Source organism: Balaenoptera physalus (assembly GCF_965194825.1).
Source record: "Balaenoptera physalus genome assembly, chromosome: 17".
Taxonomy (NCBI): Eukaryota; Metazoa; Chordata; class Mammalia; order Artiodactyla; family Balaenopteridae; genus Balaenoptera; species Balaenoptera physalus.
In genome coordinates, this window is record NC_138895.1 from 68,447,481 (window position 1) to 68,464,449 (window position 16,969).

The following is a 16,969-nucleotide window of genomic DNA, read 5'->3' on the forward strand; positions in this document are numbered from 1 at the left end:
TTCCATTCAATTTTGCTGTGAACTTAAAATTGCTCTAAAAAATAAGTTCTGTTAAAAAAATTAAGCATAGAAAGATAAAGAAAAGGTGTAGGAATGTTGTTTCCCCACTCTGGGCACAGCATTTGGGAGAGAATAGCTACCATCCATTGAAAAGTAATGCAAAAGGAATTTGGCAAACAAAAGACATAAGGAAAAACAGGTTCTGGTAAGATCTCTAATTAAGTGGTAAATATGGTCACTTGAAGGAGTATATTTTCACTGAGGTGGTCTGCTAATTGAGCAAAAGACTTTATTTTGAATGTTTTCTTAAATATCAAGCCAATACCCCAAGGTATCTTTAGCTTCTCTTCCATTCTCGAGCCAGGTACATGGCATCCTCCAAACGGAGGCTTAAGGCTGAGCTGCTTGATTTTTCACAGCGACTAAGTAACAGGCTTTCTGCAAGGATGGATTGATTTCTGGGTCACTTTCCCCACAGGCTTAGAGTAATCCCTTGCACACAGTAGAGATGCAATTAATAATTTTTTTAAAGTGTAATATAAATTTATTCTGTGACATTTTCCTCATTGAAGATATTTTAAAATAGATTAAAATAATCAGCGTTTCATAAAAAAATAAATACATCAGAGGAATTTAGTTAACGCCTGTAACATAGATGGCTTGACCCTGACTATCCACTTTTGTTTTCATGTCAAACATCATTTTTCAAAAAGTAATATAAAAATGATAGATTGCTGCATTCTACATGTCCCGTGTCTCAAACATTTTAAATCAACTTCCGGTTTTTTTTTTCTCCACTCTGTATGTTAATGGCATTTGCTCCTGTTTTTAAATGGGAAGAGTATCCACTTTTTTAAACAGTGATATTTAGGTCTTCTTTTTCTGATTCTTCAAGAAAATGCTTCATGCCGAGTTTGAATAGTAATTGAGGGTCTGGTCCAGAAAGCAGTAGGCAATTACAGAGAGCCAGTGGTACGCATCTATCAAAGCGCTCAGCTCAATTTCCGTGAGAAGGGTGTGTGCATAACCGTTCTGAAAACTTGGGATGACCATGGAGGCTACCTGCAAATTCCTTCTGCTGCTGAAACACTGGACTGGCTCTGACATCCACACCAGACTTTGCAGCAAACTATAGTCCAATTTTGTCAACTTCAGCCTCCAATATTCTACTGTTCGGTCAATCAAACATATACTCTTGCAATGCAGACTTTTTCAAAAGTGCCAAACTATCTCAAGGACAAGTGGCCCAAATCACTGTGTGAAAAATCAAACCTAAGAAATCCAATAAATCAATCAAGCTAGTCTTTTATTGCAGCCTGCCCAAGCACTGCATGTTCTATTTCATAGCCCAGAAGGAAGAAAAGTTGATGAATATCAGTTACACTATGTAAAAGCCCAGTGAAGATAAACATTTGTCCATTTGGAATCACAAAGGAAGTGCTGGCTCAGCACTTATACTAAAATTGGAATCACAAAGGCGTTTATCTGGGGAATCAACCACATGAATAATCTCAGAGATCCCTAGGATATCTTTACTGTGCTCAGTTAGATGATAAACAACGTCTTGTCCTTAACAGTGGTATTGGGTGTTTTTCTTTCTTTCTTTTTTCTTATTTTCTTGGAGTATAGCTGATTTACAATGTTATGTTAATTTCTGCTATACAGCAAAGTGATTCAGTTATATATACATATTATTTTTCATATTCTTGTCTTCTATGGCTTATCACAGGATACTGAATATAGTTCCCTGAGCTATACAGTAGGACCTTGTTGTTTATAAATCCTATATATACTAGTTTGCATCTGCTAATCCCAAATGCCAAGGGGGAAGGGTGTGAGGGAGGGAAGGACTGCAATATTGAAAGAGCAGGGATGAACACAACTTCTTTTATCAGTAGGTGCCTTGAAAAAGAGTCATTCTATGCAGTTATTTTTGTGTAATCATCCAAATTTCCTTACTTTTGGTACTCTAGAGGCATCCTGTTCTTTTGTTATTTAAAGTCCTATAGAAATAAAAGTTTCCAAGCAGAAAAGTCAACTTCTCACACTGATTTAGTCCCAGGCCCTGATACTGACTTACTATATGGTTCATTTGTACTAAATGACAGTCTGGTGAGGTTACAGCTAGTGTGTTACATTTTCTCCAGTTGGTCAGTGAATTAAATCAGAAGAAAACACAATTTCTACTAGCAGACTACAATCCACAGATGAAGCTTATTTTTCTTTTGCTTGATTTATCCTAACAGTGGCAAAAGTGATGAGTCCCTCCAATTAGTGACTGTGTTTGTTTATTTGCTTTTCTGAGTGAATTAGTAAGCTTTGCAATTGTCTATATCTTTTTCTGCCTTACTGTAAACTCAATGAAAGAAAAGGTTTTGGCTCGATTCCCATTAGAACACCAACACCAGACACAATACCTGCAAATAATAGATGCTCAGTCAATATGTTGAAGGAAAGAATTATGAACAAGAAAAGCTAATTTTTTTTTTTTTTTGAAATCTGATTTCTTGAACGCTCATTAGAGCACTATGGTATAGTCAATTAGCCTTGAACTAGAAATCAAATGCTCAGATTCAAGGCACTATCCCATCCATTTTCATTATCTATCCTTTCATAAATCTTGAAAGCTCTGAGACTCAATTTCCCTACTTGAAAAATGAGCAGAAATCAATCTGACCAGCTAATTCTACTAAGACCTGGAGACTCTATCTAGATAAAGCCAATGAAAGCACTGTGAGTTTTAAGCTGCTGTATAAATGCGTGATCAGACATGGCGTGTCACACTGACATCAATCAGGGAAATAATTTACAAAGTGAGTGGGAAGTGTCAGGAGGTGGAGAATGCTTAATTTGCCAGAATTCTCAGGGCAGTATGGTATATAGTTGGAAAAAACATTTGATAAGCTACATGAGCTGTAAGTGCAATCCCTTACCACTCCCATTCATGTTCCACTTTCAAATAATGCCCAATAAAACTTTCTTGTAAGAAGAAGTTCTCCACTGGACTTCCCTGGTGGCACAGTGGTTAAGAATCCGCCTGCCAATGCAGGGGACACAGGTTCGAGCCCTGGTCCAGGATCATGCCACGGAGCAACTAAGCCCATGTGGCACAACTACTGAGCCTGTGCTCTAGAGCCCACAAACCACAACTACTGAGCCCACATGCCATAACTACTGAAGCCCGCGCGCCTAGAGCCCGTGCTCCGCAACAAGAGAAGCCACCGCAATGAGAAGCCCGCGCACCGCAACAAAGAACAGCCCCTGCTCGTCGCAACTAAAGAAAGCCCACATGCAGCAATGAAGACCCAACACAGCCAAAAATAAATAAATAAATAATTAATTAATTAAAAAAAAAGAAGAAGAAGGTCTCCACTTAATTGCAGATCTTTCGAATATAGAGTGCAGTATAAGTATGGAGCCAGAGGTGTGTTGCTTGAGGCACAGAGGGTGAATTTTTTTCTACAACTGTCCCTAGAAATTAATCAAAGAGACAAAATTTTATTTCTTTAATGTAAAACTTTGAGATGATGCCTGCCTACCAGAGATACCAAATTAAAAGGCTGCCTGGGATGTACACATATTATAATGGTCCATCCTCATATATAACCATGTCAGAATCATATTGGACAATATCAGACCTAAAGAAAATCTCATCTTTGTTCCATAAAGTCAGAATATATTAATGTAGGTGAGACCAAGCTCAATCTTCTTAGCCAAAAAGTTAATCTCACATAGCAATGTGGGGACAAACCCGGAGCCAAAACCCAGTATTCTACCTCATGCCGTATGAAATGTTTTACAAGTGATTATATTTTAAGTATTGATTCAAAAGCATTGAACAGATCAGTTCTTTGTACCATGTTTTTCCATTCCTTTTTTCCAAATGGATGGCCTACATTTAAACTAGGCTGATGAAAACTGGTAACAGCTTGCTAATGGATGTCAGAATCTTAGCTCATTTTATTCGTGTCCCTTCATTTATTCCTTAATTCATCAAACATGTATTAGATGCCTAAATGGTCCAAGCATCTGGAGTTGCATAGGGAATTACAGTAAATACAAACAAACATTGTGTGTATGTGTGATCTGAAATGTTTACTAGTTATGGTCTGAGATAAGAAACATACCAATAAGTAAAACATTTGGCTCTTGGGCTAATTTCCAAGACAAGGTCGAAAAAATGTCTATTTTCTGTGTTCCCTCTTCACAACTGTATTGAATCTGGAATATAAAGCCACTAGAGATTTGACCTCAGTATTTCATTTCTCTTATACAAATTCAATAGAATACTGACATTCAAATTATGCCTACTCTCATCTTGATACATTTCCAAGATTACCTGAAAACTTTAAAACAGTTTGAAACAGACTCTCCAATACATTAATTAATTCATTCAGCAAACATTTACAATACCCATCATGCGTCTGTCACAGTGAATAAGTACTGGGGGGTTAAAACACAAATGAGGCTGCTCCAGAAGAACTCATTATTTGTAAAAAATATGGCTAACCTAATTTAGAATTGACTATATGACTACAAAGATAAAATTGGGAGGATGCTTTGAAATACCTTTCTATGGCTGTGAAAAATTTTTCCAAGATCTTTGGCCCTCCTTACAATTTTCCTCCCTAGCAGCTTATTTTCTAATACGTTTTCTACCTTTCCCCTTCTCCTTCTCCTTTCTCTTCCCCTTCCCTCTCCCCTTCCTCCTCCTCCTCTTCTTCTCTTTCTCCTTCTTCTTTTTCTGCTTCTTCTTCTTCTCCTCCTCCTCCTCCTTGTCCTTCTCTTCTTCCTTCTTCTTTTTTTAATGGATGACCCTCTATGTCTATGACTATATATGAACTGGACTTTCATCTGACTGAGTAGTTTTAGATCTATGTTTCTAGAATTCTTTAGAACTTTCCGTGGAGACTCCTTGGGGATGACTAATCCAGTGGCATTCCAGGCTCACTTTCTTCACCTGATCTCTGGCAGCTTCACAAAGAACTGTTATTTAAATTGGGGCTTTGAGAAAGATTTCATCTGAAAAAAGAGTTCTTAGACATCTTTAAATTTTAAAGTCACTCTCTTTCTTGTCTAATTTTCATCTTTGGAGGATAAACTGAGGCAAACAGAGGAGAAGTGATAGTATCAGTACTATATAGCTACATATATAGTAGTTATAGAGAACTATATTTGAACATGGGTCTTTCATTCTCAGATGCTCATCCCTTTAGGTTATTCCAGGCAACAGTTCTCCTCTGCCATGTTGCCTACTGTAGAGGAAGAAATCTCTGTCTGGAATTGTAATGACAAAAGTGTCACCATGTGCTGTGTGTTTCCCCTCAAGTGTAGACTTAACTACCTCTTAACCTTCTTTTAGCTTTAATCAGAAACACTCTGTCCATAATTTTCAAAATGTAATTCAATTTAGAAGACATGAACTATGAATTTACTAAATTGACTATGCTAGTCTTGTAAACACTAGGTTAAAGTATATATATAATCTTTGAAAAGGAGTTTCTTATCAACTTCTTTAGGGATTGGGGACACAGACATGCATACATTTTCAGTGAAACCAGATCTATATTAGTGTCTTGTTGTTATGAGTTGAATTGTGTCCCTCAAAAGACATGCTGAAATTCTAACCCCCAGTATCTCATAAAGTGGCCTTATTTGGAAATAAGGTGATTGCAGATGTGACTTATGAATTAAAGTGAGGTCATATTGGAATAGGGTGGGGCCCTAATCCAACATGATTGGTGTCCTTATAAGAAGATGGCCATGTGAAGACACAGAGACACAGGGAGAACACCGTGTGAAGATGGAGGCAGAGATTGGAGTGATGCACCTATAGTCCAAAGAATACAAAAGACTGCCAGCCATCATTAGAAGCTAGGAGAACGTCATGGACTAGATTCTCCCTCAGAGTCCTCAGAAGAAACCAAACCTGATCTTGACTTTCAAATTTCAGACTTCTAGCCTCCAGAACTGTTAAACAATAAATTATTGTTTTAAGCCACCCAGTTTGTGGTATTTTGTTATGGCAGCCACAGGAAACTTATACACATGCACAAAGTTCACAGATGAGGAAGCCATTATCAACCTTGCCATGTGTCTGGCACTCTGCTAGGAGAAGGTGACATTTGAGTTGGGCACTCAGGAGGAAGTTGGAGTCGGCCAGAGAGAAAAGGGAATATGTGTGTTTACAGCACAGAAGAAAGCAGGAGCAAAGGACAGGATTTGGAAAGGTCTTTTGGTGTTTGAGTAATGCTGAGTAGCTCTGTATAGCTCCAGTGTGGAACATAAGTTGCTTGGTGCTTGGGCAAAGACTGATGCAATGCCCTTTTGCAACAAGAGAGTTTACTTAAATCAAGAAAAACTTCAAGTTTTGGAATCACTGTGTGTTTTTGTCTCTCTCTCTCTCTCTCTCTGTGTGTGTGTGTGTGTGTGTGTGTGTGTGTGTGCGTGTGTGTGTGTGAGTTTAAATATGTACTTATCCCCAGATGGTTTTTCTTTCTTTCTTTTAATTTCTTTTTAATTATGGCAGCTATTCTCCAAACATGTTTTTGTTTATCTCAAACTAAGTATACAGTTTCAACATATGGAGCATATTTTGTTTTACTTCAGTTTATCTTAAGAAATCAGCTTTCCTAACTCTTGTTGGCAGTGAATCCAAATGATTTTTTACTTTTTCTTTCCCTCTCTACTTTCTCCTCTTTTTTCTTTTCTCTCAGTTACAATTTATCTCGATCTCCCTCACTCTCACTTTCTCTACATTCCTCTCTCCCTCCTTCCCTCCCTTCTTTCCTTCCTTCCTCCCTGCTACCTTTCCTCCTTCCTTCCTCCCTTCCTTCTCTTCCTTTTCCTTCTGGGAGGTCACAAAAGATTTCCCATGTTGATGAACCAGCTCATTTAGTGGCAGAAACCAATAGTTCCTTGGCTTGTGGACATTTAATCAGCCTAGAAAATACACAAACTGGAAATAATGTTAATAAACAAGTCAGGGATATTATTTGCTCTTTCATTTATAATATTATGAACCTGGCATTCTAGTCTGTTCATAATCTGAGCACAAACTATTTTATCAGCCTTAGTTTTGCATGATGTATTTTCAAACCTCAGTGTATTTGGATCTCCTGTTCTTCCTTTTCTTAGGAAGATTATTTTCATCCTCTCAGCCTACTGCACTCCACTTCCCCTTCAAGATCCAGCTCAAATATCCCTCCCTTTAAACACATTTTATGATGCTCGCTGGCAGAATTAATCTTTTTCTCCCCTGGATTATCCTAGAGCTTTGTACATTCCTCTATCTTTGCTTTATTATGATTGGTATTTATTTTCATACATGTCTCCTCCATTAAACTGAGGTCAGAAATGGTTTCTCATTGTCCCAAAATCTGCAGTGTCCAATAGGCACAAAGCACTTCATAAATTCGCACTGAAGACATGCTTGAGTGGAAAGAGATTGCTATCCTCATACAAGAAGCAAAAAGCTTGTCTTTAATATCCATGCAACTCTTCCTTAAAATCATTTGCAAACTTCCCAATGTGAAGGGCACTAGAAATGTCAGAAACTGGGCATTTGAAGAGAAAGCCACTTAGAAAGCTGAGTATAAGATTGATAAGGAAAAATAAAATAAAATAAAATATTGATAGTGGAATTTATCCTTTCTTGGTATGTATATTCATGTAGCAGAAACTGGGCATTCTAGTGGACTTCAAATACAGCGTAGGAGCTCAGTGATATATTCATGAATGTTTCTGCAGTAGCACTAGAAGAAAAAGTTTTACCACTCATACCAACCCTGAAATCAGTTACACTATGCTGAGATAGTTTATGAGTGCAACTGTGCTGTAAGTGACTCATGAGGTCTGCCAGAAGAATGAAAGTAGAAGTAGGGGCACATGTGTCATGTGTACTTAATGTCTGTACTCCCCTGAAACAGAGCCTATGTCTTTGTTCTTAAAACCCCCAGCACGTTACTTGACACATTGAATATGATCTACAAAGGGCTTTTGAATGAATGAATGAAGATTGTCTAACCTGTTACATAGCAGGAATGCAAAGTCACAATCTTCATGGTTGCAGCTCTATAATTCCTGCACCTGTCCATTACTATTAGCATTTTCAATGACTTTGTGATATAAGAAACTTTTAAAATTATATTGCATGACCTTTCATTTTAGCAACTTATTTCCAGCATCAATGACCTTGATCATGACCTTATCTGTCCTTCAAGCATTGCTTAATGGAAGTCTGTGCACTGAGTAGGGATAATGGTCCATGGACTAAGTAAGCCTAGGTTCTGACCATGTTACTTACAATGACTGTAGTCCCCTATCCCTAACCACCTCCTTCTAACAAGGGCCTTGGAAGTCTCAGTGATATAAGCTGCTAAGGAGAAAAATGTGGAGAAGATAAAACAGATGAGGTGGGTTCTGGTCCCAGGTAGGGAGGTATAATGGACAGTAGCATGCGTGGTGGAGGGTCTGATAGAGGAGGAGGAATACAGGTGTAGTGGTGGAGTACAGGGACCCATAGGCACCATGGATCAGCCTCACCACACCGCCCCCCGCAAGCCACTGTTCCCCTCCCTGGGGTCCTCACCTTCACTTCTCATGGGCAAATTGAACAGTTTCTTTTCTTAGAGCAGTAAGAGATATTTACATGAGTATGACACATTTTCACTGAAGAGCTTGGGTCAGGGGGTGTTTCTGCCACATGAGAACAATGGGATTTTGTTACCTGGGAAAAAATTGTAACTTTCCTGTACGCGGGTGTTCCCATCCTCATTGGAAAGGTGGTGTGTGAAGGAATTGAGATTACAAATGAGGAAGAGTTTATAGAATGTCAAATGCTACAGAAACACATCGTGATTATTATCTTGATATTGTCCTTAAGGTAGGATAGGATTGGGAGATTGGGACTGACATATATACACTATTGATACTGTGTATAAAATAGGTAACTAATAAGAACCTACTGTATAGCTCAGGGAACTCTACTCAATGCTCTGTGTAATTGACCTAAATCGGAAGGAAACCTAAGAAAGAGAGGATATATGTATATGTATAGCTTATTCACTTTGCTGTACAGTAGAAACTAATACAACATGGTAAAGCAACTATACTCCAATAAAAATTAATTTTTAAAAAAAAGGTAGGATAGGATTTCTCAGATGAGGAAACTCAGTCTCAGCCAGGTCAAGGGCCAGAGATGAAGGAGCACACAGTTCATCAGCAGTGGAGTTCTAGAACCTGGTCTTGTGACTTTCACCCCAGTCTGTTTTTGTTTTTGCTTCCCCCATGCTCATCCTCAGAAACCAGGTTGTCTCTGATGTAACAATGTATGAACTTTAGTTAGGAGGTGTTTTTTCATTACAAAAGGGTAACCTTACCTGTTACATTCATGATCATTTAGATAGCTTGTTTTCTTTTAGTTTAAACCTAAAATTAAATATTCTAAATAAGGAATTTATTTTTATAGTTAGAAGGGAATTGTCTGGTTAAACGTCTCACAGAGCTGGATCCTGAGGCTCTGAGTGGTTGATAAATTGCTTACCTGGTGACAAATGAACTATAGTGGTAGCACCAGTGCAATAGTCCCTTGCCCATGCATGTCACCAGGCCCCGTGCTGCCTTTCCTTTACAGAGGGCCAAGTTAAATCAAGCGATAACAGTCTTCAGAAGCAACATTAAACACTTCACGCAGTACCTGACGGTAGACTCCTAAACCCCCAACACAGTCAAGCCAGGAGTCTTAAGAACTTTTACATACATATTTGGAAGCTGTATTCAGCAAGCAATTGTTCTTAGGTGCTCTGAGTGAAAGAAAATAGTTTTGATCGGGAAGGAGATGAGTCGCTATCCCCATATCTTGCATTGGAAAGAGGGTGTGGTGCAGTCCTCACTAGAAAGCAAACCTGGGAGGAAGGTGGGCAAGACTCCCAGGCAGAAATTTGTTGTCTTTGCTGCAGGACCACTCACCTACCAACCCATCAGTCACCAGCTTATATGTTTCTCTCCACTGCTTCCTTCACTCTCCAGTGGGGAGAATTCTTCTCTGTCCTCTGGCTCATGAAACAACCTGGGTTTCTCTGACTCTCCCCACTTCAGCTAAGAATCCCACATTTATGGTTAATCAAACTACAAATGAGAATTGTCAGTCTGAGGGTAGCTTCTTTAGAAACAGCCAGGGGCTGCATATTTGATGCTTTGAAGCACATTTTCACCCCAGGAGTTAAGCTAACGTCTGTTGAGAATTGTCTCCAGCTCTGTCACTGTTGAAACAGAAGCTCCTCCATAAACCCCAATTTTATGCCATGAAAAGATTCCACTCTACGCTAAGACGTTAAGAATAGTTTGGGGGAAACGTTCTAGTCATTTAAAATAAGAAATCAGCAAAACTTCCACAAACCTTCATGTTAACATAGTGATTCCTAATTTACAAAGCACTTTCCCCTGGCTAGCCTTGCCCCTGTTTGACTTTAAACCACAGAACAACCGCATTGGTTAGAAAGAGTTTGTTGTGGAAATCTCCCTTACACTCCATCCAGTTCCAATGACAAAACTTGGGTCCTTGAAAAAGCCATGCTCCTCTCACCACCAACATCTGCTCCCACTATTTTCACTTTCAGGACTTCCCAAGGGAAACTTGCCCACCTTCTCCCCCTCTATCCCTACTCCAAACATTCCTTATGTGCATAGGAATGAAACATAGAATCGTGTTTCTATCTTCCAGAGTATCTGAAATCAGTTTCTGGTTATTCATTTTTCAGTATGAGTATTTTAATATTTGTCACCCTATAAGGTTACACATCATTTCTGTGCTTAGCTTACTATTATATCTTTAGCATATGTCTAGCATATAATAGCTCAATAAATACTTCAGAATGAAATGAATGACCACCACCCACCTTCCTTTTCAACTGAGAAATCTGAAGCTCAAAGCAACATGCCAAATGTCATGTTACTAATAAGGGTTTTTGATGTCAGAGAGACTTGAAATCTCCAATTTCAAATTTTAGCATTGACATTTACTCGTTCTGGTGATTTTCTTTAAATCTCTGGTTCTCTTTTCATTTATCTGTTAAATCCTATAATAGAAACTAAAAGGATTGTAAGTTCTATAAGAAAGAAATTACATATAGTGTTTGTGTACTCTTAATATACCCTTAATAAATCCATTCATATCTTTTAAGTCAATTAGTTGGACCACTGATCCTAGGCTATGAAGCTATTTCTATATATTTCAAAATCATCAATATGTCTTCTTACAAGAGGAAAATCTGAAGCAGAGGGCAAGTAGTCAGTGATAAAAGCAACTGTTTTTCTTTATCTTTTCTCCTTTAGCTCATAATGCAGTGACAGAAAAGACTGTGAAATAAAATTTTCAAGGCAATAGAAATGGAAGCAAAACTAGTATTTATTTAGTTTATTTAGCATCTTCCTAAATGCCTGGTGTAATGCTTGTTGCCTTGTCAATTATTCACATTAACAAGGATTATTTGAAAGACAAGCCCAAGACGGAGATGTTTAGGAGAAAATGAAGAGTTCTCATGGTAAAATCAGAGAGTGAAGTCACAGTGTTTTTACTGGCAGATTTGCTAAGGGATGGAGCTAAGGAAACAGCCAAGATATTAGTTAAAGAAGTTGTTTGAAGAGAAGGCTTATGCAGTTTAAAACCAAAAAAGGAAAGAAAATAAAAGAAAGAAAAAAGAACAAAAAAAGAAAAGAAATAAAGAAAAGTAAGCATTAAATGTCAAGAGATGTTCCACTCAAGTTTCTCGACACTTAACCTTGTGTTTGATCCACCAGGCCAACTGTGTTGCTCTATAATATTATTATGTCCAATGTATAATTTATATTTTCTGTATTGTATTCCAAAGCTATTAAAGGCAGAACACAGACCAAAGATATATATATATAAATCGCAGCATAGAAATAGCAAGGGAATATAAAAATATAACCCTTCAAATATTCTATTTCAGGCTGAAAATGAAAGAAGGATATTGGAAAACCCACACGTATATGACTTAATATATATTATCTAGTTCATTTAACTTCAAAACTGCTTTAATACAGCTACATTAGAAGCAGTAATTATACATATTTAAAACTTTGGCTGGAGAGAGCTGACTGAGAACATTGACATGAGTAGCAAGATGTTTGTGTAAGAGAACATGCAGGGGACTTGGAGTCACAAGGAACTGGGATCAAATTCTAGCTCTGCCACTTATGATCTCTGTCATACTAAGGTTAGAAAATGAAATCTGGGATTAGTAATGCCTACATCATAGGATAGATATGATTAAATAAGATTGAAATAAGATTGAAATTAATAATTATTGAATATAATATGAGTAGCTTCTATATACTAATACTTGTAATACAGTCTACATTTAATAAATACTGTCTTTTTCTCCCAAAAGCATTTGTTGTTTTTAAATAGGAAAGAAAAGATAAAGTATCTTTGAAATACTAAATGATGTGCATCAGCCATGCTGCTGGAAACAAGAAAGTAAATGTGCTTTGCTTATCAGAATGGTGCCACTGTCATCTACCATGCACCTGTTTCTTTCCTTCTCCTCTACCTTTACCTCAACTATTGAAGGAAAAAAATGATTGAGGTGATGCCAAGGCCTACCTTATTCTAAAGGAGACTGAAAGTCATACAAACATATCCAAGCAAGCTGGTGATCTTCAGGAAGGAAAAGAATTCAAGCATTTTTTATTCTGCATATATAGACACCCAAGTCATTATATTTTTCTTGACTTATTGCACTGGCTGAAACATCTATTACAATATTGAATAGAAGTGACTGAGTATTCTTCTCTGTTCCTAACTTTCAAGGGAAAGCATTTGGGTTTTTTACCATTAAATGTGGTGTGAAGTATATGGTTTTCATAGATGCCCTTTATTAGACTAAGCAATGTGACTTCTATTTCTAGGTTGATGAGACCTTTTTTTTCAGGAATGGATATTGGATTTTGATACATGTTTTTCTGCATCTACTGAGATAATCATATTTTTTAGCCTGTTAATCTGGTTAATTAAATTGATGAAGTCAAATATTAAAATATTAAGCCAATCTTGCATTACTGGGATATAACAATTTTGATCATGATGTATTATCCCTTTATATATGATTTGACTTAAGTTAGCAAAACTATATTAAGAAATTTTGGATGCATATTCATAAGGCATATAAGTCTGTAATTTCTTTTTCTTATAATTTCTTTGTCTGGCTTTGGTATTCAAAGAACACTATCCTTATAGAAAGATTTGGGATGTGTACTTTCTTCAAATTTCTGGAAGAATTTTTAAAGAATTGTGTTTTTCTTTCTTAAATACTTGGTATAATTCACTATTAAAACAGCATGGCCTAGAGTCCTCTTCGCATGAGGTTTTTCACTATATTTCAATTTTTAAAATAAATATAACGCTATACAGGTTATTTATATCTGCTTTCATGAGTATTGGTATTTATTGTTTTTCAAAGAATTTTTCCATTTCAACTAAGTAATTGAACTCTGCAAGCATTTTTAATTACTAAATGTAAAAAGTAATTATGAAAAGCAACCCAAAAGCTTTTGAAATTTTATAAAGAAATAGATTATGGTACTTTACTGCTTAAATCATCCTAATACTTTCCATTGAGCTCCCTACTGAATTCGAATTTCATATGAATCATGTAATGCAGCCCACTAATTATCTTAAAAGTTGAAGTTTGCATGACCTGCAAGTTCCTCCGTGATCTTATCCTTCTTCCCTTGGCACTCGGACCTTCTGTTTCCCATACCTACAAAGTTATCTCCCACAGCAGAGACTTCACACAGTCGTTTCTTCTGCTGGAATATTTTTTCTATGATTATTATATGGCTGGCTGCTTCTCAACATTCAAGTTTCAACTCAAATATGACATCCCTAGGAAGTCTTTCTTGGCTATGCTAGTTAGAGTTGTGGGCTTACTATGCACTGAAGTAGTAAGAATTCTAAGATGACCCACAATTACCCATACCCACGTACAATCCACTCTTTTTGAGTGCGGATAAGACCTGTGAATACATTAGAATATCACTGTCATGATTTATGCCATGTTGTTTGGCACAAGGGAGTATGCAGATGTAATTAAGGCTCCTAGTAAGTTGACTATAAATTAATCCAAAGGGCGATTATCCTGGGTGGCCTTGACATAATCAAGCAAGTCCTTTGAAAGCAGAAATATTCTTCTGTTTATATGGGAGAGGTAAAAAATCATTTTGTGAGAGTCCACAGAGAGTCACATGGCATAGACCTCAGGATGGCCTCAAGATGCTGAGATTACCTCTGGCCAATAGCCAGTAAGAAAACAAGAACCTTAGTCCTACAATTGCAAGGAACTAAATTCTGTCATCAACATGAATGTGCTTGGAAGAGGACCCTGAGCTCCACATGAGACTATAACTCCAGTTAACATCCTGATTTCAACTTGATGAGACCTTGAGCAGATGGCCCAGTTAACTCATGCCCAGACTCCTGATCTAGGAAACCTGTGAGTTGATAAATTGTTCTGCATTAAATTGCTAGATTTCTGGCAATTTGTTATGCAGAAATAGAAAATGAATACATCCAAAGCCACTCTCTATTACACTGTATTATTTTATTTTCTTCATAGCTTAAGACTTTGAGGTTATATATTTTCTTGTTTATTTCAGTATTTACCCCAGAATATACATTCTACTAGAAGAGCGATTTTGGTTGTCATTCTGCCAGGTTGATTCTTGCCCTTCTGGCTATTTGAGAGGTAGATTGGAGAGGATTATAAATCTGTTTCTGTTTTTCTGTTTAAAAAAGAGAAGCTAATATATACTGCATAATATTGAGATTTTTCTCAGTGGGACAAAATAATCTTTCTTTGGTATTCTTCAATTTACTAAATAATTAAATATGAGGGAAAGTCTAAAAATTCTTCAAAATGAGAGAAGAACCAAGCCAAGATTTCACATAAATCAGAGGCATGTAGCTCTGTTATTTTTCAAATAATACAATTGTTTATGGAAGCCATGCAACATTTCAGAACAGAATTTTATTTTGCATAATGAATATACATAAAATTTTTTTTGGATTTTTCCCTCTGTCGTTATTGTGACCACATGTGGTGATGGTGCCAGAACATTCCTCCCTTGTGTGTTTCATGCCCAAAGTGATCCTCATACTCAGGGTTTCCAGCATATCTGTCTGTTTTGTGAATTCTTGCTATTGTTATCCTGAAAAGGTAATCACAACTGCCTGAGCCAAAGAGGAGGGAGAGAGAGCTACAGGATTGTCTTTTATCCTCCTATGGGAAGAATTTAACTCCTTTACTTTTACTGAACTAGCAAGCAAAAAATACACTGATTAATTGTTTTTAAATCATCATACTTCCAGGTAATATATCCCCTTGGGTAAAAATTCAAGTCTAGAACTTTGTGGCCCATTATATTCATGTTCAAAATCTTATAGCTAAACAAAGAAATGTTGCATTTGTTATCACCTTGAATTCAAATGTATTGAAACATCCAACCTGTACTCTTCCTGAGTGTCTAACATTTGTGGCTTTTAGCAACTGCAAACTTGTGAAATATGCAATGTCACCTTCAAATTCCAGGTCTTCAAAATGTTACAAGATTATATTGGATAAACATGTTTTGCCTTCAGCTGGTCAGGCTGCTTGGTAAAAGCCCTAAATCCCAAACTCTCCGTTTAAACCAGTTTCAGTAACATCATCAGAATCCATTCCAAGATTTCAAACATGGCAAACATCTTCAAACGTATGTCTATAAGTACTAATATCTTTTTGTATGAGTTAAAGGACTCTAGAAATTACTCTATTCAAAATAAATGTATTTCCCATTGATCCTCATTGGTACCTAAAATTTTACCATTAAATTAAAAAAAATTTTTTTGTGCTCAAGATTTACTGCTTACAAAATTATGGGAAAGTAATACACCAAGTCCCTTGTGTGTTTGCAATTTGTTTCCTGAAACAGAAATCTAGATTAACCTGGTGGGTAGAAAAGCATATTGGGAAGGGAACAACGAGGTAGTCCAGGTTTAAATCTTGTATCCATTTCTTATTGAAATGAAAACTTCTGGACCAGAGTATCCTCACATGTTAAAACCTAATTCAATAACCCATCTTACAAAACTGTCATGAATATGTTACATAATGTAAGAAAAAGACCAAAACAAAACATGATTATTAGTAGCTATTGTTTTTATTTTAGGTGACCTCCTAAGATATTTATTGAGTGTTCTCTATAGACAGTCTATACATACATGGAGATGGAATAGGTTTGTTTTATGTGAATTCCAGGACAAAATAAGCATCAAAGAAAGAAACTATAGGGAGAAACAAAATTTACTTCATTCTAAAGAAAAGAAAAAATAAATTATTATTAATCATTTTAGTATTGTTGCTATTACTTATCGACTGACTCCTTTCTATAGTCAAGTTATTGCGTTAATTGCTCTCATGGATTATCCTATTAAATATTCACAGCCCAACATTTATTACTACTTTTTGGAGAATCACACTGACTAAGTTCACAAAGAGCTTTGCAGCTATGATCTGATCTCGGGTATGTTGAATTACAGAAAGGTGTTGACCGGAAACAAATAGACTGCCAGATATTTCTCCGGCAAAGACAGGTTTATTCATGATAAGCAGAGAACTGCAGTTTGGGGTCTGCAACCATGAGACACAGGCAAGTCCTCCACACAAAGGAGAATGTTTTTATAGAGAGGAAGAGGAATTTGGGAAGTCTATCTTAGACAAAGAGCCTAGGGCTTTTCATGGGTTGAGTCCTTGTAAAGAAAGAAGAGGAGTCTTTCTTCTTCCTGTTGGGCTTTGCTATGTTCACAGGGTGTGAGAGCTCCCCCTCCTGGTCTCCCAACCCTATTTACTTGAGGTTTCTTTTTATTAATTTTTTTCCAGGGGATAACAATGGGATCTGTAGGACAGCT

General features: G+C 36.9%; 1 pseudogene across 1 annotated transcript in view; it reads right to left on the reverse strand.

The window, feature by feature from the left end:
- Positions 1–771: 771 nt before the first annotated feature.
- The window catches only part of LOC309646756 (metalloendopeptidase OMA1, mitochondrial pseudogene), a 42,507-nt pseudogene continuing 26,309 nt past the window's right edge, over positions 772–16,969 (reverse strand). The window contains exon 3 of the transcript in view: positions 772–1,440. The product of the transcript in view is annotated as a metalloendopeptidase OMA1, mitochondrial pseudogene (transcript). The remainder of the gene's footprint in view (positions 1,441–16,969) is intronic.